The sequence below is a fragment of the Scyliorhinus torazame genome, chromosome 6 (assembly GCF_047496885.1).
Source record: "Scyliorhinus torazame isolate Kashiwa2021f chromosome 6, sScyTor2.1, whole genome shotgun sequence".
NCBI lineage: Eukaryota > Metazoa > Chordata > Chondrichthyes > Carcharhiniformes > Scyliorhinidae > Scyliorhinus > Scyliorhinus torazame.
Window position 1 is genome coordinate 168,077,634 of NC_092712.1, and position 19,940 is coordinate 168,097,573.

Genomic DNA, 19,940 nt, shown 5'->3' on the forward strand with positions numbered 1-19,940 from the left:
CAGGTGTGTCTCCTGGAGCATGACCACATCCGCCATCAGCCCCTTCAGGTGCGCAAACACCCGGGCCCGCTTGATCGGCCCGTTCAGTCCCCTTACATTCCAGGTTAGCAGCCGGATTGGGGGGGGCACCTGCCCCCCTCCCCCGCCGGCTAGCCATAACCCCTCCTTGGCCAGCCACGCACCCGCACCCCACACCCGGCCCGTTCCCCACTGCGCCAGACCCCCGTCCCAAACCCCTCTACTCGCTCCAGCTCCCCCTTGACCATAGCAGCAGCAACCCGGTCCCCCACCACCCCCCCGGCTAGGACCACCCTCGCTGCTTTACTCCCCCCATTGCACTCCCGCAAGTCAGCTAACTCCTGCTGACCCCGGCTACTCCCGCCTCTCCTTCGACTCCTCCCGTTGTGGGACATATCCTCCTCCTCCATTACCCATCCACAGGCTCTCCGCCTTCCCCTTCCATCCCAAGCGTGGGAAACAACCCTCGCTTCCCCCCCCCCCCCGGCCCCGACCCCTCCAGCCTTCAGCGCGGGAAAAAGCCCGCACTTTTCACCTGCCCGGCCCCGCCACTCCTGTCACCGTTCCTTTTACAGGCCCAGTCCCCTCACCCCCGACTCGGGCCTCCCCCTCCCCCGCGGGGCCCCATCCCCCCCTACCGGCCATCCACCCCTACTCCATTTACTTACACCCTTCCAAGAGCCCTCCCGACAGACCCAACCAAAACAGTGCCCAACCCACCCTACCCACCCTCATCGAACCAAACAGAAATAAGGGCAAAGAACCCCCCCTCAAAGTGTAACGCCCCAACAACAATCCCCGACCACCCATCCTGACCCTCAGTTTGTGTCCAGTTTCTCGGCCTGAACAAAGGCCCATGCCTCCTCCGGAGACTCAGAATAATGATGCCGGTCCTTGTAGGTGACCCACAGTCACGCCGGCTGCAGCATGCCAAACTTCACCGCCTTTCTGTGCAGCACCACCTTCGCCCCATTGTACCCGGCCCTCTTCTTCGCCACCTCCGCACTCCAGTCCTGGTATATCCAAACCTCCGCGTTCTCCCACCTGCTGCTCCTCGCTTTCTTGGCCCACCTAGGCACGCACTCCCGATCGATGAACGGCACCAGCACCGCCCACGGAGGCTCGTTAGCCTTGGGCCTTCTCGCCAGCACTCTATGGGCCCCTTCCAGCTCCAGGGCCCCCTGTAAGGACCCTGCTCCCATCAGCGAGTTTAGCATGGTGACCACATAGGCCCCCACGTCCGACCCCTCCAGTCCCTCCAGGAGGCCCAAAATCTTCAAATTCTTCCGCCTCGACCTATTCTCCATCTCCTTGAACCGTTCCTGCCATTTCTTGTGGAGCGCCTTGTGCGCCTCCACCTTTACCGCAAGGCCTAAGATCTCGTCCTCGTTGTCGGAGACCTTTTGTCGGACCTTGTGGATCACCACCCCCTGGGCCGTCTGGGTCTCCAGCAGCTTATCAACAGAAGCCTTCATCGGCTCCAGCAGATCCGCTTTAATCTCCCTGAAGCAGCGCTGGATAGCCTCCTGCTGCTCCTGCGCCCACTGCATCCACGCTGTCTGGTCCCCGCCTGCCGCCATTTTGCTCTTCTTCCCTCGCACCTTCTTTGGGTTCACCACCACTTTTTTAGTCGCCCCGCTCCTGGTCCAAGCAATACACTGTCGAGGAACTATTGCAATCTCCTTCCCACACCGGGAAATGTCGAAAAAGTGCCGTTGGGGGCCCTGAAAAGAGCCCAAAAGTCAATTTTTAGCGGGAGCTGCCGAATGTGCGACTTAGCTCCGCATAGCCGCAACCGGAAGTCCCATGCGGAGCATTTTTTGAGCTACGGGTTTGACGTAAGGGCCGGTATTCTCTGACCGCGCGCCAGGTCGGAGAATCGCGGGGGGGGGGGGGGGGGGGGGGGGGGCGGGAATCCCGCCACACCGTCCTGACGCCGGGCCGTTGAAAGCGCCCCCCACCAGCGATTCTCCACGCTCGATGGGCCAAGTGCCCGCCGAGTCCTACCGGCGTCGTTTATGTATGGTCCTACCCGGCGGGACCTCGCCGTTCTGGCTGCGGGGGCCGTCCTGGTGAGGGGGTGGAGGGGCAGGGGGAGCCGACTCTGGGGAGGGCCTGCATGGTGGCCAGGCCCGCGATTGGGGCAACCGATCGGCGAGCATACTAATTCCGGGGGGGCCTATGTTCCTCCGCACCGGGCCCCTGTAGGGCACTATGTTGCCAGTGGGCCGGCGCGGAGACAGCCATGGCGCGCACGCGCATACCGTCGCCAGCTGTGGTGGGCCTGCTTTCGCTGCCGGGGCAGCGCACAACACTCCGGCGCCGTTCTCGCCCCCGAGGGAGGGGTGAATGCCTGGGCCTGGAGGCCCATTGACGCGGGCGTCGCTCGTGCCGATTCTGACACTGGCATCAACACTTGGCCGGAATTTCAGAGAATCCCGGCCAAGGTCTTTTTGCCCCATTTTATTTATCAGCCTGGAATCAAATTGCTACTTTATTGTGGCCTACCAAAAATCTTTTGAACTATACAGAACAAAACACTATGAATAGTTATATGAAATAATTATAATGTGTAGCAGTGTTTAAATGAACAACTATTCTTAATCTGTCACAACAGGAAGGGCATTCATTGGTATTATGTAGATTTTTATTATCTGCATTCCTGATATCCTTTTCTGGAACTCAAAGTAACAACATTTAGAAGAGCATATTTAACATCTGAAAGTACTAATACATTGCATCCTTTGAATATATAAATACACCATTGTTTCATTTGACTCTATTTTACTTTTATCTACTTCATCTTGAACTGCCACCAGGTATAATTTGAGTTCTACCTTTTTATTGTGGAAATTGTCAACTTGTGACACCATAGGACCAGCAATTGTTATAGAGTAATTTTCCTTAATACACACTGCAAAAGCTACATCTGAAATGCCTCCATTACAATTCCTTTCACTCATTTAACATGACTAAGAACCTCTGTTCATGTCCAGCTATTTCTCCTTATTGCAAAGGAGCCAATCCATCTTAAAAGCTCCAAGTTCTAATGCTGTTGCCTAAATCATACATAAGACACATATGTATCAAAGCACTAAGATAAATTAATTCCATCAGAGATGTACAAAATTAATTGTATCAATCATCCATTGTAAGATACAATTACTTCTACATGACATGTGTTTTAATGTTATTAAAAGTACATATTTTACTAATAGCTGTTGATGAAACAAATCAGATAATGTAATCAAAACTTGAACAGCTTATGAAAAAAGCTTTTCTTTTGACATTTGGTAGAAACATGAACATTACAGGGAAGGATCATGTGAAATATTTATTCTGGGCATTTAGAAACATATATTGCAATATGGAACAATTTTCTTAGTTCCTTCATATTCTCAATTACGCAGCTAACTGCACGGGCTTGCCTTCTCCGTGTCGGCCCCCGGGCAACATGGCGGAGGAACATAGCCCCCCCCCCCCCCCGGTGATAAACCCGCCTGCCGATCGGTAGACCCCGATCGTGGGCCAGGCCACCGTGGAGGCCCTCCCCAGAGTCGGATCCACCCTCCTCCACACCAGGACGGCCCCCCGCAGCATGAACGGCGAGGTGCCGCTGGGTGGGACCACACGCGAACTTGGCGGGCATTTGGCCTGTCGAGAGCGGAGAATCGCTGGGGGGTGGAGGCCGCGTTGAGCCGGCGCCGCGCAGACCAGAGAATCGCAGAGCGGCGTCGCGTGATTCGTGTCCCCCCAGCGATTCTCTGACCCGGCGTGGGGTCGGAGAATCCTGCCCACTACTTCTAAAAATGGATTCAGATCAAACTGGATCTTGGCAGTTACCATACGATAATTAAAAATGTAAAGATGAGCAGGCACTACAGAAGCACCAAATACAATATTATACAGCTACCTGTCATTATGCAGAAGAATGAACATGTCAGATTTCAGAGAAACTGATTTTGGTGAAAATTCAAGGATAATTGATGGGAAAATAATGAAGAAAAATGACCGCCCAAAGCTCAAATCAAGAAGGGGCAGAATTAAATATTGGTAAATATAGGAACAATGTGCTGCAGTGGCAACCAACAGAAATGATCAACTAATCATAGGTGTTGTTTCGCTGACACTATTTTAGCAACAGGGACTAATTTTAGCAGTGAATGCTTTGAGTATATTTACACAATACAGGTAAACCTACTTTTTAATGTATAATTACTTAATATCAATCATTATTTAGTAACTAAGGAAGGTAACCTCTCACAATGATCAAAAATTCAGTCTGCTTTTCATCTTTCCATTTTACAAACAGAAGTTCAAGATCGTGAAAATACATATGGATACACTTGGTGAATATGAATATTAAGGTCATGTGCCCTACAACAGCCTCTATTCCTACATTTTATTTACTAATCAGAATTGCTATTAACCTAATCTACATTCTCAAGTGGCAACATGTGCTTAATGATTAAAGTATTGGTCAACAGGTATAGAAACAATTCCCTCAATTTATTTGATTTAATGTATTTGGTTACTTGATCTACCTCAAAATAAGGTATAGAAACAATGTAGGGAGCTGGGAGATGTAAATGAATACCAGTTGTGTTAAATGAAAGACAAATATTAAGAGTAGTTACTTAGACTGGTAAAACAAGGGAAGTATTGTTCCACCAGGATTGGTACTGGGATCACTGTTGTTCTCAATTTACATCAATGATCTCGACCCAGAAATCAGAATACAGACACCGAATTGGGGGGAGGGGATAAGTAATCGAGGGGAAGATTGATTAAAAATCAAGACAACATTAACAAACTTGCAGAATTAAGTCTTTTTGTTGAAAGTATTTTATTCAACAGTTTTATAATACAAAACCCAACAAAAACCCCCAGCCCACCCTACCCCATCCCCTTCCCTCAATAGTCAACGGTAACCAACTCCCGAAAATGGGTGATGAACAAACTCCAACAATTGTAGAACGCATCATTCACCCCCAAAGGGCAAACTTTGCCTTTTCCAGGGTCAGAAACTCCAGCAGGCCCCCCCATCACGCCGAGGCACAAGGTGGAGAAGCTGACCTCCAGCCCAACAAGACCCACCTCTAAGCAATCAGCGAGGCGAAGGCTAAAACATCTGCCGCTACACTGACCTGCAGCTCTGGCCGATCCAACACCCCGAATATGGCTTCTAGGGGACCAGACTCCATGTCCACATGTAAAACCCACAAAATGGTGCTGAACACCGTCCTCCAAAACTTTTCCAGCTTCGGGCAGGACCAAAATGTTTTCAAATGATTTGCAGGGCCCCTCCCACATTGCTCACAGATATCCTCCACCCCGTCGAGTAACTGGCTCATAGACTTTGTGAGGAACGCCCTGTACACTACCTTCAGGTGCATCAGCCCCATGCCTCGTGCACAAAGTCGAGGCGTTTACCCTCCGCAACACAGACCCTCCTCCAGCACCACCTCTAACTTCTCCTCCCACCTCGCCGTATCCCCCTCCATGGTCACCCCGTCCTCCTCCAAGATCCTCCCATAAACTACCGAGACAACCCCCCTCTCCAAGCCCCCCACTGACAGCACCACCTTCAACAGCGAGGAGGCAGGCTGTGGTAATACCAGGTATTGCGGGACCAGAGAGAGGAATAACCATTGGCTAGACCGCGGGGTCTACCATTGGGCAATGTACATAGCCCTGCCCTGAGAGGCGGGGTATAAGAACCAATGCCGTCCCAGCAGCCTTCACTTCTGTAACTTCGCTGCTGGGTACAGTTCTATCTGATTAAAGCTGAATCGATATGGCTCCACGTGGACTCAAGCGTATTGATTGTGTATCAATTTAATCAGATAAGTACTTTTGAAGGATAGATCTCCGCATCAAGCCGGCGTGCCTTCAGCTCAGCCCGCACGCAGTAAACTCTGCCGCGATTTTTAAGCATTGGCTGGCATGCTTCCAGAGCTACCTCGATACGGCTGCCGACACCCCCACGGAAAGGCAGAAGATACACCTCCTACACTCGCGGGTCAGCCCGGCGATCTACCCCCTGATCAAAGGGGCGGCGAACTATGATAATGCCATGGAACTGCTGGAAGGACACTACATTCGTCCACTTAATCAGGTCTACGCCCGTCACCTGCTGGCAACGAGACGGCAGAGCCCAGATGAGACGCTAGAAGATTTCTACAGGGCACTGATTGTGCTGGGCCAAAACTGTGGCTGCCCAGCGGTGACGGCGAACGAGCACTCCGAACTTTTAATTTGAGACGCTTTCATGGCAGGTATGATCTCCCCCGACATTCGTCGAAGGCTGCTCGAAATGGAGACGCTGGGCCTCACCGAGACCCGGGCCCTGGCAGGGTCCATGGACGTGGCGTACAAAAACGCCCTTACGTACGCCCCCGCGCGCACCACGCCCCCCTGGGCTGCGTGGCACCCCGCCGCGGCAGCCCCCCAGACTTACCCGCTTAACCCCCAGACTTACCCGCCAACTCCGCAGGTCTGCGCGGCAAGGCGCCCCGCTACCGCCGCTGGCCAACGCTGCTTCTTCTGCGGCCAGGCGAATCACGCGCGCGCGCGCTGCCCGGCCCGCACCGTCACCTGCAAAGGGTGCGGCAAGAAAGGCCACTATGCCGCGGTCTGCCTCGCCCGCGCGGTGAACGCGGTGTCCAATGACTATCTTCAGCCATTCTTCCAGCCGCCCGCTGCGCAACCACAGCCGTTCTTCCACGTCCCGACCATCCCAGGCCCACCGCCGCACTCCCTTTTCCCAGCCCTGCCGGCCCAACGCGCACCGCAGCCTTTGGCCCGCTAGGCAGCGTCGCAGCCGCAGCCATTCGTCCCCCCAGCAACCATGCTGGAGGAGTACGCGCAGCCATTTTGTCCCTCGCCTTTCCAATCGTCAGGGTCTCCGTCCCCGAACTCCATGGGCGATCCCTGGCCGGCGCCATCTTGGATGGGGCCTCAAGCCCCCAGCGCGGCTGGCTACGTGCTGCCGGACCAAAACCCCTTGCTGCAGCTGGCCTCCGCCACACTGGAGCAGCATGCGCCGCCAGTTTACACCTCCTCGCCGCCATCTCCGGAGTCCCCGGACTCCACGTGCGAGCCATGGCTGGCGCCATCTTGGATGGGGCCTCAAGCCCCCAGCGCGGCTGGCTACGCGCTGCCTGACCAAAACCCTTTGTTGCAGCTGGCCTCCGCCTCGTGGGAGCAGAGTGCGCCGCCATTTTGTCCCTCCCGCCGCCATTTTGTTTCTCCCCGCCACCATCTTCAGAGTCCCCGGACTCTATGTGCGATCCATGGACGGCGCCATCTTGGATGGGGTCTCAAGCCCCCAACACGGCTGACAATGCGCTGCCCGATCTTCATAGAATTATAGAATTTACAGTGCAGAAGGAGGCCATTCGGCCCATCGAGTCTGCACCAGCTCCTGGAAAGAGCACACTACCCAAGGTCAACACCTCCACCCTATCCCTACAACCCAGTAACCCCACCCAACACTAAGGGCAATTTTGGACACTAAGGGCAATTTATCACGGCCAATCCACCTAACCTGCACATCTTTGGACTGTGGGAGGAAACCGGAGCACCCGGAGGAAACCCACGCACACACGGGGAGGACGTGCAGACTCCGCACAGACAGTGACCCAAGCCAGAATCGAACCTGGGACCCTGGAGCTGTGAAGCAATTGTGCGTCCACAATGCTACCATGCTGCCCCTTCACTCCTCGCTGCAGCTGGCCTCCATTACTCTGGACCAGAGTCGGCCCCGAACGCTAGCAAAGGCCACCACGACGATTGGCATCAACGGCCACGTGACGTCATGCCTCATCAACTCCGGGAGCACGGAGAGCTTCGTCCACCCCAACACGGTAAGGCGCTGTTCTCTGGTCACCTACGCCACCCAACAAAGGATCTCCCTGGCCTCCGGGTCACACGCGGTGCAGATAAAAGGGTTCTGCCTCGCAAACCTCACCGTCCAAGGCAGGGAATTCCGCAATTTCCCCCTATACGTGCTGCCACACCTCTGCGCAGCCACCCTTCTGGGACTGGATTTCCAGTGCCACCTACAAAGCCTTACTTTTAAATTCGGCGGCCCTATACACCCCCTTACTGTTTGCAGCCTCGCGACCCTTAAGGTCGACCCGCCTTCCCTGTTTGCGAACCTCACCCCAGATTGCAAACCCGTCGCCACCAGGAGCAGACGGTACAGCGCCCAGGACTGGACCTTCATCAGGTCCAAAGGCTGCTGAAGGAAGGGGTCATTGAAGCGAGCAACAGCCCCTGGAGGGATCAAGGAGTGGTGGTAAAGACCGGGGAGAAGCATAGGATGGTCATCGACTATAGCCAGACCATCAACCGGTTTACGCAACTGAACGCGTACCCCCTCCCCCGTATTGCCGACCTGGTAAACAGGATTGCGCAATACAAGGTCTTCTCCACGGTGGATCTCAAGTCTGCCTACCACCAGCTACCCCTCCGTAATAGCGACCGCCAGTACACTGCCTTCGAAGCAGATGGGCGGCTCTACCTCTTTTTAAGGGTTCCCTTCGGTGTCACAAACGGGGTCTCGGTCTTCCAGTGTGAGATGGACCGAATGGTTGACCGGTACGGCTTACACGCCAGGTTCCCGTATCTTGACACCGTCACCATCTACGGCCATGACCAGCAGGACCACGACACCAACCTCCGTAAATTTCTCCAGACCGCGCACCTCCTGAATCTGACCTACAATAAGGAGAAATGCGTGTTTAGCACCGACCGTCTAGCTATCCTAGGCTACGTAGTGCGAAATGGAGTCATAGGCCCCGACCCCGAAGGCATGCGCCCCCTTATGGAGTTCCCCCTCCCTCACTGCCCCAAGGCCCTAAAGCGCTGCCTCGGCTTCTTTAGCTACTATGCACAATGGGTCCCTAATTACGCCGACAAGGCTCGACCCCTAGTCCAATCCACAACCTTCCCCCTGTCGACAGAGGCCCGCCATGCCTTCTGCCGCATCAAAGCGGACATCGCAAAAGCCACGATGCACGCCATCGACGAGTCCCTCCCCTTCCAGGTCGAGAGCGACGCGTCTGACGTAGCTCTGGCCGCCACCCTCAACCAAGCAGGCAGGCCCGTGGCTTTCTTCTCCCACACTCTCCATGCCTCTGAAATTCGCCACTCCTCGGTCGAAAAGGAGGCCCAGGCCATAGTGGAAGCTGTGCGGCACTGGAGGCATTACCTGGCCGTCAGGAGATTCACTCTCCTCACGGACCAACGGTCGGTGGCCTTCATGTTCGATAATGCACAGCGGGGCAAGATTAAGAACTCTCCACCTTCAATTACGAGATCTTGTATCGTCCCGGGAAGCTGAACAAGCCTCCTGATGCCCTATCCCGCGGCACTTGTGCCACCGCACAAGTAGACCGCCTCCGAGCCCTCCACGAGGACCTCTGCCACCCGGGAGTCACCCGGTTCTTCCATTTTGTTAAGTCCCGGAACCTGCCTTACTCCATCGAGGAGGTCAGGACTGTCACCAGGGACTGCCGAATCTGCGCGGAGTGTAAACCGCACTTCTACCAACCAGCATCTGATAAAGGCTTCCCGTCCCTTTGAACGCCTCAGCATGGACTTCAAAGGCCCCTCCCCTCCACTGACCGCAACACGTATTTCCTGAACGTGATTGATGAGTACTCCTGGTTCCCATTCGCCATCCCCTGCCCGGACATGACCACAACCACCTTCATCAAGTCACACCAAACTATTTTTACACTGTTCGGTTTCCCCGCATACATCCATAGTGATAGGGGGTCCTCCTTTATGAGCGACGAGCTGCGCCAGTTCCTGCTTAGCAAAGGCATCGCCTCGAGCAGGACGACCAGCTACAACCCCCGGGGAAACGGGCAGGTAGAAAGGGAGAACGGAACGGTCTGGAAGACCGTCCTGCTGGCCCTTCGGTCCAGGAATCTCCCAGTCTCCCGCTGGCAAGAAGTCCTCCCAGTGGCCCTGCACGCCATTCGGTCACTGCTATGTACTACCACGAACCAGACACCTCATGAACGTCTCCTTGTTTTCCCCAGGAAGTCCTCCTCGGGGACCTCGCTCCCAACCTGGCTAGCAACACCCGGAACTGTCCTGCTGCAGAAACATGCGAGTGCGCACCTGCTGGTCGAAAGGGTCCACCTGCTGCATGCCAACCCCCAGTACGCCTACGTAGCGTTCCCCGACGGACGCCAAGATACGGTCTCCCTCCGGGACCTGGCGCCCGCCGGAGCCCCACGCGCGCCGGAGCCACTGCCACCCCCCCCCCCTCCGTACCTGACCGGAGGGTCAGTACTGCCGCCAGAACCCCGACCCAGAACCGAGCAGGCACCGACGCCCCCTACAGGCACCCCTTCCTTCTGCCCATCTTTCAACCTTACAGCGCCGCCTAGGGGTGACGAAACTGCCTGGGAGGAAGACACCACGTTCCCGGAGTCACTACTGCCGGGGCCATCACCAGGATCGCCGCCGAAACGTAGACGCTCCAGTAGGGCGACCAGGCCGCCCGATCGTCTGATTGCAGCACCATGAAGAAAATTAACAACGCAAGAACTTTCTCCGCAACCCTCGATAGCATGGTACCTGCAATACCTGGTCCTACCATGAAAAGGCGACAGTAATACTGGCCATCACCCCGCTGGCTCTTTTTTTAACAGGGGGTGAATGTGATAATACCAGGTATTGCGGTACCAGAGAGAGGAATAACCATTGGCTAGACCGCGGGGTCTACCATTGGGCAATGTACATAGCCCCGCCCTGAGAGGCGGGGTATAAGAACCAATGGTGTCCCAGCAGCCTTCACTTCTGTAACTTCGCTGCTGGGTACAGTTCTATCTGATTAAAGCTGAATCAATATGACTCCACGTGGACTCAAGCATATTGATTGTGTATCACAGGCGTTTTCAGGAAGGGCGGGAAGACCTTACTCGCAAAGTCCCACACCTGCATATACCTAAACCTTTTGCCCCTTGCCAGCCTAAACTTCTCAACCAACTCCACCAAACTCACAAATCCCTGTCCCAGACACAAATCTTTCATTTTGTCAATCCCCCTCTCTTCCCATCCCCAAAACCTTGCATCCCTCCTCCCCAGCTCGAACCCCTGATCGGCAGCCCACAACCCAGTTCCCAACCTAAAATGCTGTCTAAACTGCTTCCAGATCTTCAACGTAGCCACCACCACTGCACACACCGTATACTTCCCTGGGGCCATCGGGCGCAGCGTAGTTGCCAATGTCCGGAATCCCGATCCCCTGCAAGAGCCCGCCTCCAATCTCACCTACAAAGCTGCCCCTTTGCTGCTCCAGCCCCAAACCTTCGCTGTATTTGCTGCCCCATAATACTACAACAAATTTGGATTCCTAAACCCCTCCCCACCTGCCATCCCCTCTGCAGTATCACCTTCCTAATCCTAGCCACCTTCCCCGCCCAAACAATTGAGGAGATCAACCTATCCACCCCCCTAAAAAATACCTTGGGGAAAAAAACCAGCAGGCATTGAAACAAGAACAGGAATCGTGGCAAAACATTAATCTTTACTGCCTGCACTCACCTGCCAATGACAAAGGGAGATCAGCAAATCAGCCTTCATCCTCCCACCAAGCTAGTGAAGTTAAACTTCCGAAGCCCTGCCGAATCCCAGGCCACCTGCACCCCATATACCTAAATGAGATGCCGCCAGGCGAAACGGCAGCCCGCCCACCCCAGCTGCCACTTCCGGAGGGGAGACTCACTTTTCCCAAAATTCAATTTGTCCGCTGAAAACATCCCAAATCTCTGGTGCAACCCCATTATATTCCCCACCAAAGAGCTTGGCTCCGAAATATACAGCAGCATATCATCTGCATATAAGCACACCCCATGATCCAACCACCCCCCACCCCCTCACTATCTCTTTCCTCAATCCCGAGCTCCTCAGCACAATAGCCAAGAGTTCTTTCGCCAAAGCAAATGGGAGGGAGGACATGAGACATCTCTGCCTTGTACCCCGATGTAATGCAAAATACCCTGAGTTCATACCATTTGGGCACATGCTCACCATCAGCTCCTTATATAGCAGCTGCACCCAGGCCACAAACTTCCGCCCAAACCCAAATTTCCCCAACACTGCCATCAAATAATTCCACTCCACCCGATCAAACACCTTCTCTGCATCCAGTGCCACCACCATCTCTGTCTCCTTCCCTCTGCTGGAGAAGGCACCACATTCAACAGCCTCCTCACATTCAAGGACAACTGTATTCCTTTTACAAGCCCCATCTGGTCCTCTCCAATCACCGTTGGGAGGCATCCTTCCAACCTTAATGCCAACACCGTTGCCAGTATCTTGGCATCTACATTCAGCAGATTTGGGCCTATATGACCCACAGTCCACCGGATCCTTGTCCTTTTTTACCAACAGCGATATGGAAGCCTGCCCATTGTTTGCAGCAAGACACCCCCAACCATTGCATCCTCAAACATTCCCACCATCAACAGCACCAGCTTGTCCTTAAATCTTTCTAAAACTCGACCGGAAACCCATCGGGCCCCACTACCTTCCCTCCCTGCATCCTCCCAATCGTCACCTTCATCTCTTCCTCCCCCACCGACTCCTCCAACCCTGCCCTCTCCTCTTCCCCCAACCTCAGACACTCCAGCCCACTTAGAAACTCCTTCATCTCTCGCTCCTCCTCCTCCGGTGGCTCCAACCTATACAGGTCCCTATAGAACTCCTCAGACACCTTATTAATCTGTTCCAGAGCCACCACCAATTCCCCCCGTCTTATCCTGCACCCGACCCATCTCCCTCGCCGCAGCCTCCCTCCGGAGCTGACCTGCCAACATACTCCCTGGGCTGGATTCTCCGCCGGCAGAAAGCTCCGTTTTGCCGGCAGCCCGGGGGTTTCCTGACGGCCGTGGGATTGCCCCACAATGGGAAACCCCATTGACTGGCCGGCGTAATGGAGCATCCACCAGCGGTTTGAGTTAGAAATGTGGCGCGGCGGGGCAGCGAATATAGCCCTCTGCCTTCGTCCCTTACTCACTGGCAGCTCCCCTTGCACTTCTCAACTGACGGACCGCTTTCCCCATGGACAATAGGTCAAACCTCGCCTGCAACACCTTCCTCTTTGCCAGGAGAACCAGGTCCCTCGAATACCTCCTATACCTCCAAAATCTTGATCGGTCGTTGGTGTTCCTCCCTATCCATCTTAGCTTTAAACGAGATCACCTCCCCCTTCAGAGCCTCCGAGACCACCGACTGGGAGACCTCTCCCATGCAATTGAACCCCACATATTCCTCAATCATCTTCCCTACCTTGTCACAGGAGCTTTGGTCCGCCAATAACCCCACATCCATTTTCTACCCCGTTCTCTGGGCTGCTCCCTTCTCCAAAACTACATCCATCCAATGCGGAGCGTGATCCGAGGTCACAATTGTCGAATACTTCAACTTCTTAAACCCAGCCAACAGCGCCTTTTCCACCACAAAAAAGTCAATCCTCAAATACACCTTGTGCACCGGGGAGAAGCAGAATGAAGACTGGCTGTATTTACGGCTACCGAGATCTACCTCATTGTAGAAGACTATAGAAAAGCAAGGAGAGGTAGGTGGAGGAGAGGAGGAGCCTTCGGGCAGGGGCTGCCACCCTGGCAGGTAATGCTGGCGAACGGAAGTGAGGTAGTGGAGGTCGACCATGCCCGGGGAGGGTTTTTTTTGGGGGGGGGGGGGGGGGGGGGGGGTGTCAGTGCTGGAAACTGAGCATGGTCATGGGTGGAGAAGGGGCCATCTTGGATAGGTTCAGGGTGAAATTAAAGGAGGCAAAATCAGGAGGGATGATGGCGGACGGTAGAGGGGAGTGGAGGCATACGCCTCTGGTAAGGTTTGTAAAATGAAATATATGAGGACTGAATGGGCCGGTGAAGAGGTCTCGGGACTTCGCGCACTTGAGAAGGTTGAAGGCGGCCTTGTTTCTCCAGGTGAAGGGGCAGGTCAGGTTGAGAAAGGAATGGGTGGGTCAGGTATTCCATTCGAGGTTTGATTCAAAATTGTGCGGGGGTGGCCACCCTGCTGAGCAACAAAACGGAGTTTGTAGGGGCCTAGGAAGTGCGGGACCCGTGTGGGAGATATGTGATAGTGAGCGGGGTATTGGAGCGGATGCCGTGGTGCTAGTGAATATAGGTATGTGCCAAATTGGGGTGACGTGGAGTTTGTGAAGGGATTGCTGCGAATGATTCCGGACTTAGACACCCACCACTGAGGGTCCGGATGGAGAAGGGGGAGGTAGTGTCGAAGCCAGGCAAGAATAATGAGATATTCAGGGAGCATTAGGAGAAGCTAAAGAGGGCCGAGCCGGGTGGTGAGGAAGGAGATATGGGGTGGTTTTTAATGAGCTAGAGTTCCCAAAGCTGGGGATGTTCAGTGAGGTGCTGGAGAAGGGGGAGCTACCGGAGACCCTGACCCAGGCGTTGATCACGCTAATCCCAAAGAAGGGGAAGGACCTGCTGGAGTGTGGGTCATATAGGCCCATTTCGCTGCTAAACACGGATTAAGTGTTGGCCAAGCTAGTGACAGGGAGGATGGAGGGATCTGTTCTGCGGGTGGTCGCTGAGGACCAAATGGGTTTCACAAGCAGGCAGCTTTCCAGTAACATCAGTAGGCCATTAAATGAGATTATGACCCCCTTAAAGGGGCAGGTACCGGAGGTGGTGGTCTGTATGGATGCGGAGATGCATCACAAGCTAATGGTAAGAGTAACGTAGGATTAAAGTGCGTGACAACTTGCGATTTAAGTAACGCTTCCTTTGTTTGCACAAAACCGACCACTTACATTCTTTCTTCTGGCACAAGAGATTTTGATTTCTGACTTCTAATTGTGGCCAGGTTAGGGACAAATCTTCCATCGTAGTTCAGCAATCCCAGGAAGGAATGTAACTCGTTAATATTTTGAGGTGGAGGCATCGCTGTCATAGCCTTAACCTTTGGATGAGATTTGTGAAGGCCAGTGGCATCAACCAAGTGTCCCAAATACTGAACGGAGGAATGGGAGAACTCACACTTGTCCTTACAGACTCCGCAGAATCTCTACAGTGCGTAGGGAGGCTATTCGGCCCATTAAGTCTGCACGGACCTTCTCAAAGGGCACCCTACCTAGGCCCACACCCCCACCCTATCCCTGTAACCCCACCTAACCTGCATACCTCTGGATACTAAGGTGTAATTTAGCATGACCAATCCACCTAACCTGCACATCTTGTGACTGTGGGAGGAAACCAGAGCACCCGGAGGAAACCCACGCAGACACGGGGAGAAAGTGCAAGCTCCACACAGACAGTCACCCGAGGATAAACCCAGGAACCTGGTGCTGTGAGACAGCAGCGCTAATCACAGTGCCACCCTACTCTCAGACCATAGTGTCTGGAGAGTGTATTATGATCCCAGGCCAGACCCCAACAGTGGCTAGGATACTGGACTGAACCCCAATATTTTAGTTTATTTGTAAGACTGTGCAGAGAGAATGATTTGCTCCAGGTGTGATTGCATGAATAAATAGGGATTTGGTATTTTTAGAACAAAACTTTATTCGGAATACAACATTAAACTCTTTAACTTCACACCCAAAAAGAACAGCTTACAATTACCCCTTAAACACTACTACACAATTCCCCATTAAACAAGACAAGAAACATACAGCTCTCAATCCACCTTAAAATCAGCATGGCATCGAGTAATTCTTGCTTTACAAAACAGATCTGGACTCCTGTTAGAATCCCTGCAGACTCTGATTAGATGTTGTCAAAAAGCTAGTTCACCTGATGTGCTTCAGCTTCTTCCTGGTCCACAGACAAGACTGCTCTGCTTTAAATATTATTATTCCTTTTTAACTATTGTCATGTGAGGGTACCTTTAAGACATAGATGTTTAAGCAATGTACCTTTAAGAAAACAGTGATGTCAGAGAGTGGGTGGAGCTGGGCTTTAGGTCAGCCATTTTGCAGGTTTTTAGTTTCAGTTTTGGAAAAACAGCTTGTGTGTGTGTCTGTAGATTTCCAGAGAGCTGCAGATTTTGCAGTTTGGTTTTGCAGTTGGAAAAAGCAGTTTGTGTGTCTGTGTGTGTCCAGAGAGCTGCAGGAAGAAAACAAGGTGCTGGAGCTGAAGTCACCCAAGCTAATATATCTCTGCCATAAAACAGAAAATATATATATCCTTGAACCTGATGTGATTCTGTTTAAAGGTGTTAAGTCTCTTGGAAGTTTGAAGGAACATTTTAAGGAAGTATTTACTGTTGCAATATTTTCTGAGTTATCTTTGAAGTAAGGGGTGTTAAGAGATCCAATGTTTATTTAAGATGTTAAGTTGAGTTCATGGAATATACAATGTTTTGTGTTTAAAAACCCACGTGTCCATAATTGTAATCCCACACCTAGGGAAAAAGTCGTGTGCTCGGAAAAGCAACAAATCCATTAAAGGGTGAGGTTGGTTGAACTCCATGATACATTTTGGGGTTCTGAAAACACCTCGCCCATAACACTATCCTACTGTGAGAGAAAACACATTTGCTTGGGATCAAAACAAGTGTTGCCACATCAGACTTCACTCTTTTCTCTAAGGCTTTCTTAAAGTGTCTCTCTCAAACCCTTAGCTTCAACCAGCAATGACCTCATCTCCTCGAACTGAAAAACCAACTCTCTAGGGCTGAAAACACATCAACTCCCCGGGGACTTTCTCCAGTCAAACCACAGTGCATTAGCCCAGACTGCAAAGCACATTCCTCTGGTCAATTTCTCATTCTGACTCCTAAAGCTCCCAGGCCCTGCAAAAGCCAAATCCTTTTTTAAAACATGAGCACTGCAGTCAGACACACCATAACCCCAGGCTTTTCACCCTTAAATTACCCCAATATTTAAATTCAATATTCCTAAAATCCAGATTTCGAAGGTGCTCCTTCACATCTCTTCCAGTGACTGGGCAGTCATCCAGATAGCATTGGACTCCGCTCAATCCACTCAAGATCTGATCCATTGCTCTTTGAAACAATGCAGGAGCTGATGTGATACCAAACAGTTATCTGCGGTACTGGAACAAGCCTTTCTGCGTCACAACTGTCAGAGATTCCTTGAACATTCATCTGTAAACAACCTTGACTCATCAATTTTGCTGAAATGTTGGCCTCCTGCCAATCCCACAAACAAGTCATCAGTGTGAGGTAATGGTCCTGTTAATCACATAACACTGGATTCATGGCGACCTTCGAAGTCCCAGAAAATCCTTACGGATCCATCTTTCTGGGTGATTGCTGTCACTCATTCAATGATACTGACAGGTTCCAAAACTCCACACTTCACAACCCACTCTAAGTCAGCCTCCACCTTTGTCCTAATAGCATATGGTACATACCTTGTCTTTTAAAAAAAAAATTCTTAGATTTCATAGAATGTACAGTGCAGAAGGAGGCCATTCGGCCCATCGAGTCTGCACCGGCCCTTACAAAGAGCACCCTACTCAAGCCCACATCTCTACCCTATCCCTGTAACCCAGTAATCCCCACTTAACCTTTTTGGACACTAAGGGCAATTTAGCAGGGCCTAACATGGGTTTCCTCCGGGTGCTCCGGTTTCCTCCCACAGTCCAAAGATGTGTGGGTTAGGTGGATTGGTCAGGCTAAATTGCCCATAGTGTCCAAAATTGCCCTTAGTGGAGTGTCAACATGATGACAAATGGAGAAACTGGCAACTGAAACACACTTGTGTTCGATGGTGAAATAGGGAGCTTGAAAGATATTACAGTTAAACTGAAAATAAAGGAAGGAAGCCAAGCAAAATGCTTTAAGACAAGGGTTTCGCCCCCAAAACACAAAGATGTGCAAGGTAGGTGGATTTACTGGGTTATGGGTATTAGGTGGGGTTACTAGGTTATGGGGATAGGGTGGAGTGTGGACCTTGGGTAGGGTGCTCTTTCCAAGAGACGGTGCAGACTCGATGGGACGAATGGCCTCCTTCTGCACTGTAAATTCTATGTACATTCTACGTAACCGCACATCTTTGGACTGTGGGAGGAAACCGGAGCACCCAGAGGAAACCCACGCACACACGGGGAGAGTGTGCTGACTCCGCACAGTCAGTGACCTGAGCCGTGAATCGAACCTGGGACCCTGGAGCTGTGAAGCAACTGTGATAACCACAATGCTACCGTGCTGCCCAATTTTTCCCAATTAAGGGGCAATTTAGCATGTCCAATCCACCTACCTTGCACATCTTTGTGTTTTGGGGGCGAAACCCTTGTCTTAAAGCATTTTGCTTGTCTTCCTTCCTTTATTTTCAGTTTAACTGTAATATCTTTCAAGCTCCCTATTTCACCATCGAACACAAGTGTGTTTCAGTTGCCAGTTTCTCCATTTGTCATCATGTTGACATTCGGCCCAGTTCAGTAAATCTTCTCTCATCGTGTACGACCTTTTAATGCTCGATAGTTTCCCTTTACTGCATGTCGAGACAAATCTGCTGCTTACCCATTAAGTTGCACAGCTATTTCAAAGTGGTCCTTCAATGGAGCCACTTCTCTTGTGCATGTCTTCAGCACAATCCTTGATGGGCTTCAGGGAATATGTTTGAGTTTCTCCTTGTAGACAGTCTCTGGCACCAACGAGATTGCTGCTCCAACTTCCAATCTTACTGGCTGCATCCAGCAGTGGAGTGACCCAGGATCTGTGTGTAATATCAGCAATGGCTAGCACATTCAGTGATAATTCCTCTTCTGACTGTGTGAGTCATAGAATCATGAAATGGAATCATAGAATCCCTACAGTGCAGGAGGCCATTTGGCCCATCAAGTCCGCACCGAGTCTCCAAAGGACTGCCCTACCTAGACCCAAGCCCCTGCCCTAAACCTGTAACACCACCTAACCTTTAGGACACTAAGGGCAATTTAGCGTGGCCAATCAACCTAACTGGCACAGCTTTGGACTGTGGAAGGAAACCGGAGCACTAGGAGAAAACCCACTCAAACACGGGGAGGAAGTGCAAATTCCACACAGACAGTCATCCAAGGCCGGAATTGAACCCAGGTCCCTGGCGCTGAGAGGCATCAGTGCTAACCACTGTGTCACCGTGTTGCTCCCAATGTTGACTTCAGCCCAGTTCAGTCGCTTTCTTTTCCTCGACCCTTTTGTACAGCATAGACAGTCCTGCTTTTATTTTGCTTAAATGCAGCTTTGGTTTGTTCTTGCTTCTCATTTTTTCTGAGAGCTTTTGTTTTCTTCCTGCAGGCACGCTCTTCATGCCCTTTTTTTCCACAAACCAGATTCAACATATCAGTGGAATTCTCTGTCGGAGGAATCCTCCAGTCCGCCGGCAGCACACCCACGCCCACAGTTTTCCCGACGGTGTGAGGTGTCCACAATGGGAAACCCCATCGGCTGGCTGCGGGAATGGAGAATCCCGATGCCGGCGGGGCATGCCGTGCCGGAAAATGCTGCTGGCGGACTGGAGAATCCCGCCCCATGTCTTTACACCATTGCTAACATGTACGAATCTTGAGATTCTTGGGTGTCGATTCATCGGCCATTTTGTGTATTAAAGTACACAAACTCAATGCTGAGCTTTCTTTGCAGCCAACTCCATAGAAACAGCTATTTACATAGCCGTCTGCAGAGAAAGATTACTCTCAATTAGCAAATATTTCTGCATCGCTTTGCTGCATAGAGTACAAACCAGTCTTTCCTGATCAGTGTCATTCAGCACATCTCCGTACTCACAATATTCTGCAAGTCGTTTAAGCACAGCCACAAATTGCACGATTGACTCCTCCTCTTTTCATTTATGGAATCTAAAGCATTCTGCAATCATCGAGGGATGCAGCAAAAAAATTGGTTGCAAATTATCTACAATCTGCTTTGATGTCTTAATGCCCTGCTTATTAGGTTGCACT

At 52.0% G+C, this 19,940-nt stretch overlaps 1 protein-coding gene across 1 annotated transcript in view; it reads right to left on the reverse strand.

Moving 5' to 3' along the window:
- Window positions 1-19,940, reverse strand: part of LOC140425141 (uncharacterized) — a 420,524-nt gene that overhangs the window by 14,917 nt on the left and 385,667 nt on the right. The gene's annotated exons all lie outside the window — the stretch shown is intronic.